Here is a 6,422-nt window from a genome sequence, read left to right as displayed (position 1 = left end):
GTCCTTGACATCGTGGTTCATCCGATGAGATCATCGTGGAACATGTGGGAGCCAACATGGGTATCCAGATCCCGCTGTTGGTTATTGACCGGAGAACGTCTCGGTCATGTCTACATGTCTCCCGAACCCGTAGGGTGTACACACTTAAGGTTCGATGACGCTAGGGTTATAAAGGAAGTTTGTATGTGGTTACCGAATGTTGTTCGGAGTCCCGGATGAGATCCCGGACGTCACGAGGAGTTCCGGAATGGTTCGGAGGTAAATATTTATATATAAGAAGTCCTGTTTCGGCCATCGGGACAAGTTTCGAGGTCATCGGTATTGTACCGGGACCACCGGAAGGGTCCCGGGGGCCCACCGGGTGGGGCCACCTATCCCGGAGGGTCCCATGGGCTGAAGTGGGAAGGGATCCAGCCCAGAGTGGGCTGGGGCGCCACTTCCCTCATGGCCCATGCGCCTAGGGTGAAGGGGGAACCCTTAGGAAGAGTCCTAGGAGGGGAAGGCACCTCCTAGGTGCCTTGGGGGGGGGGGGAGGGAATCCTCCCTTTGGCCGCCGCCCCTTTCCCATCTAGGGCTGCCGCACCCCCTAGGGTGGGAACCCTAGAGGGGGCGCACCCTCCTCCCTCTCCCCTATATATAGTGAGGCCTAGGGCTGCCCATAACACGTGATTCGATCTCTGCCTGTTGGTGCAGCCCTCCCTCTCTTTCTCCTCATATCTCGCGGTGCTTGGCGAAGCCCTGCAGTATTGCCACGCTCCTCCATCACCACCACGCCGTTGTGCTGCTGCTGGATGGAGTCTTCCTCAACCTCTCCCTCTCTCCTTGCTGGATCAAGGCGTGGGAGACGTCACCGGGCTGTACGTGTGTTGAACGCGAAGGTGTTGTCCGTTCGGCACTTGGTCATCGGTGATTTGAATCACGACGAGTACGACTCCATCAACCCCGTTCACTTGAACGCTTCCGCTTAGCAATCTACAAGGGTATGTAGATGCACTCTCCTTTCCCTCGTTGCTGGTTTCTCCATAGATAGATCTTGGTGACACGTAGGAAAATTTTGAATTTCTGCTACGTTCCCCAACAGTTATCAACTTTGTTGTGCATACTTTACCATGTTCTTTATACAGAACTTACCTGTTAAGTTTTCAAACACTTTTCCTCCCGAGCCATAAGTTATCATAGAGTTTGTAATTAAGTTATCGGATATGTGGTGTGTATATTATCATCCTATTTACTTGAAAGTTACCGGGTTGTGTGTTTTCAGCACCCTCCCTCACCCCGATCAAAACTTATCGCGATGTTTGTACGTAAGTTATTAGGGTAGTGATGCGTAAACTATCATCATATTTACAGAGAAGTTATCAAGGTTATATCTCGTCAAACCCCCCCCCCCTCCCCCTTACGGCGGGAAAAGTTATCATGTTTGCGGTGTGTAAATCATGATATTCACAAAGGAATTACTGGGGTACATTTCATCAACTTTTTCTGGTTTAGAAGTTATCATCATGTTTGCATGTAAGTTATCAGGCCCGCGGTGCATAAATTATCAGGCTATTCACATAGAAATTACCGGTTGGTATATTTCAGCAACTTTTTTCTCCTCGGGCTAAAATTATCACGGTGTTTGTACGTAAATTATCACGTTTACGGCCCAAAAATTACCGGCTTTCAGAGACGACCTACCACCTTCTCTTCGTCAATATCTCCTACCTCTCGGACTGAATATTCTTTAGAAGAATCGTTGATCACATCACCAAAATCATCCACATCGTCATCCGGGTGTTGGGGAGATACCTATTTCCATCATAAAGTGGAATAAACAAAGATAAACTAGAGAAAACTCATGGAATTAAAAAGGAAAATATATGTTTTATAGAAGATGCAGTACTAAATATCATGATGAAATAGTTTAGGTTTATCAAACTTAATACGTACAAACACATTGTGGAGTGGTTAGTGGATTCAGGTCATCCTTAGCTACATGTTACAGGTGCTGAGTTCAAGCCCCCCCGTATGCAATTTTAATTGCCCAACCTGCTCTATTTTTGGATAGTTATTAGCACCTGCGAAAAAAAAGGAAAGTGCAACCTGCTCTATTTTTGAATAGTTATTAGCACCTGCGAAAAAAAAGGAAAGTGCGGGCATGCACGTAATTAATTCAGCACGAAAAAAGGGGAGTGCGGGCGGGCAGGTTATAACCAGCATGATTTCGGGGAGGTAGTTTCCGTAAGATGTCGCATCATACGTCGGGCTACAGTTAGTTTCTGTTAAAAAATCGTGATCGTGCGATCCAGATCCAACGACGCGCGGGTCGTGCGGATCTGTAGCAAACCACCAATCGGCAGGATTTTAGCATTGTCGTCTAGTTATATAGCTTTTAACATTCATCCTCTAATGAGCATAAACACGTTATTTGGGACATAGCTTAATGGAGTAGACATACACATAGCTAAACATATTCGGATAGGAATATGTGCATTATTATGGGCTATATGAAACACTAGAAGTGATATGATTTTTAATTGTATAAAATTCACTAATTTTTTGCAGGTTATCTACAGAGCTTCAATCTGGATCCGTATATGGTCGTAACTCACTCAAGCGGACTACAAAGGGCCTACGGTTATTGGGTGCAACGTTGGAAGTCGGTAGCACGGGCTATCTTCAGCCGATTTGGATGACAAGTTAATAATAGGCTAGGTGTGTAGGCATCGCAGCCTGTTCTTTTTCGCCGGATGTGACACTTTATTGCCGGATGTGGCGCTTTTTATTGCCGGTTGTGGCGCTCTGCATATTTATTTTCTCCTTTTTGCTCGGATTTTGAGCTTCCTTGGATGTTAAGACTATGTTGCGATTTCTAATAATATGGATGCATGCATTGACTGATGGAGAGGCCGGAGGTAATCCTCCTTTTCGAAAAAAACATCAGATGCAATTTCTGTGTTTTCATCTCAAACCTAAACCTAAACCTAGGCAACCCTGCACCCCTTGCTTATATAGGCGGTGACTAATAATTGAGCCTCGACCGACCTGGACAAGGAAAACGACTCCTCACGTTACAACGTGCACGTAGAAACTAAAAAGGAACCACAAAAACGAATGAAACAAGAAAACTAATAAAAAGGACACGCCTCCTTCTCTGCCATGGCATTTTTGTAGGCTTGATTCATCTGAGGACCGACGTACGTATACTTACATGTATGGTTGCTAGGTCAAAACCAAAATCAAGTCGATGGTGCCGTATGCTAGCAATCAAACTTTCATTCTTACTTGGCCTTCGTACAAGTATTGACAAGGTGTTTTGAACATAGGCTTCACTTGCTCCCGGGGCACGATCCGAGGACCAACTTCAGTAGCATATGGAACATGCATCACACCTAAGATTCCTCTCTATTCTGTAGCACACATTATCTTCTTATGATGCAGAGCGGGAACCACATATTTTTGCATTTTATTTTCATAGCGAGACTCTCGGTTGGAAAATACTTTACTTGGCGATAATGGTGGAACGATAAGAGTACCTAGGGCGGCCGCATCAGGTAGTCTTGTCCAGTTCTCTTATCTTGGTGCACATGCTCAGAATGGCGTTGCGGAATGTAAGCAGCGTCATCTGCTTGAGACGGCTCGTGCGCTGATGACTGCCGCCTCTCTTCCACCACATTTTTGGGCTGAGACCGTTTCTGCCTCCACCTATCTCATTAACATTCAGCCATCGGCTGCCTTGCAGGGTGGTATTCCTATGGAGCGGCTCTCTGATCATTCTCCTGACTACTCAACTCTTCGTATGTTTGGATGTGTGTGTTATGTTCCTCTTGCCCCTGGAGAAAGCACCAAATTGACTGCCGAGTCCGTTGAGTGTGCTTTTCTTGGCTACATTGATGAGCACAAGGGCTATAGATGTTGAGATCTTGTCCAAGAAGCTACACGACAAGATGTTGAGAACCAGCAGCTGTAAGATCCTGCCCAAGAATCTATCCCGGAAGCTATCCCGCCATCTCAGCAGAGAAGTAGCGTGGCTTCCACCGAGCTCGTTTAGCAGCCTAACTTGACGGGTCCTAACTACCCCGTGGATTTTATCACGAATTCACACCAGTGCCACCTTATGACGCAATGGCTTCAGCTCAAAGTCAAGGCGACTGTCGGCTCTGTGTACCCTCCTTCACCCGGAGCAACTTTTCACTGCCGTTCGATTCCACAAGGCTATGCTGTTGTGATGGTGGACGAAATAACAGAGGGATTTGAGGAGCTCCAGCTTGAGCACCCTACAGGTGATGGGGAAACTCAGCTGGGTCTTGCTATGACTCCGTGTCTATGGCGGAAGGAGCACATCAACCTTCTGAACTTCAGGGCTCCGGCGAGTCAGCTGGGCACTCCGCCTCCTCTGCCTCCTCCTCCTCCTCCTCCTCCGGCGAGTGATCAGGGCACTCCGCCTCCTACTCCGACACGTGAGGGCGGCAGTACTCCGCCTCCTTCTCTGCCTGCTCCGGCGCGTCCGAGCAGCCTGCCTCCTCCTTCGCCGCCTCGTAAGCGACGGCGGAACACAGACGCTGCCGCTCCGGTTGCTCCAGCGCGTCGTAGCAGTCCACCTCTGGCTGCTCCGCCTCTTAAGCAACGAAAGAAGACAGCCGCAGCCCCTCCGGCTGCTCCGGCGTCTAGCAGTACAACCAGAGGCGGGAGGCAATACAAATTCGGTCCATCATCTCTCAAGCCTCTAGAGAAGTTACCATACGAGAGGAGCAATGAGGAAAACCAGAAGATCTCTTAAGGACAAGTGAATGACTTCTTTCAATCGGTAAAAGCTAAGATACATCCACCTCCGGCGGAGAAGATAGATCCGGTGAAAGTGAAACGCACTTTGGATGCCCTACAGCGACCACCACCGCCTCCACCGCAATCCAACTATGACCGCATAATTGAAATGACATATAAGAAAGCGGAGCGGTCGAGAAGTACTTGCACTAATCAAAGGCTAGCAGAACGAAGAAAAGGGAAAAAATCCCCAGCTCGGCGAACAAGCGAAGCAATTGTGCCCCTCGCTCAATGTGTCTAGCGATATCGTCGCTAATCTTCCGGGGATGTTGCCCGGTAATCCTGGATATTACATGCTCGACGACGATGCACTTTTTGAAACAATAGAGGTGGACACATTAAGATTCCGGCACGGGAAGCCTCTCGTCAAACCTGGTACTCCTCTAACAACGATGATGCGAAGATTCCATGATTGGTACATGGACATCTGCAGGAAGTCTGGGACAGATACTTTGACGCTGAGAGTTAAAGAGGAGCATGACCTCGTTGGAATTGATCTGTTGTCTGTTCCATATGAGGAGTTCTTCCAGTTTTTCAATCAAAAGGCCCTCGATAAAACAATCATCACTTGCTACTGTGTGTAAGTACTACTTCTCTGTAATTAATTAAGTCTCTATATATAGCTCAGCTCTTTCATTGCATGTATATATAATTATCCTCACTATATTATGCAGATTGAAGATCATCGAATTAAAGAAAACACAAGTAGGTGATATTGGGTTCATTAACACAAATCTCATGGATGAATGGAATGTTAAACATGATCCCAATGATACCAAGGCCAACTTGCTACGATCGTTACTTTGAAATCAAAACAAAGCTACAATACTCTTTCCTTACGAATACAAGTGAGTGTTACTGTCTTGTGCATATTCGGTTTCCCTTATTACTCGAGGTTATAGTAATGTAATTGATGAGTTATGCATGCGTGCGCAGCTTCCACTTTATTCTGCTAGAGATTAAGCTTGAGCAGGGACTAGTAACCCTCATAGACTCCAAACAAAAAAATCTGGAGGAGTATGCGACCATGACTAAAATGCTCGAGAAGTAAGTTCAGTCGATCATTATCGCACCATATCGGAAAATTTGTTCATTTCCTGATATCAAGTAATTGTTTTTTTTGTCTGGCAGGGTTTGGAAAAAGTTCACCACACAAGCTCCAGGACTGCCGGCGCAGCTGCGATTTAACCATCCGAAAGTAAGTACTAGCTACTAGCTAGTTCCGCGCATCTCCCATTAATTCTACCTAGTTTCATCAATACCATTTAGCATGCTTGCTTATCAGTTTGATTGACCTCTATTTCTTGTAAAGTGGTTGTGGCAGGAACCCGGGAATGATTTCTGTGGATACTATATTTGCGAGTTCATCCGCCACACCACCTGTGAGCGGGGCTACTCTAAACAACAATATGAAGTGCGTAAGCAATAATATTTATAATTGTATTTTATTACCATCATTTGTGTTGAGTTTCATTCATATATATGTATTGACCCCCTTCTTTAAATTAGATGTTTCAGATGCGGGATGAACTCCTACCACAAGATCGCATACGAGCAATTCAAGAGGAATTGGCGGGATTCTTTCTTGACCACGTCATCGACAAACACGGAGAATA

The sequence above is a fragment of the Triticum dicoccoides genome, chromosome 2B (assembly GCF_002162155.2).
Source record: "Triticum dicoccoides isolate Atlit2015 ecotype Zavitan chromosome 2B, WEW_v2.0, whole genome shotgun sequence".
NCBI classification, from domain to species: domain Eukaryota; kingdom Viridiplantae; phylum Streptophyta; class Magnoliopsida; order Poales; family Poaceae; genus Triticum; species Triticum dicoccoides.
Note: the sequence above shows the minus strand (reverse complement) of the source record.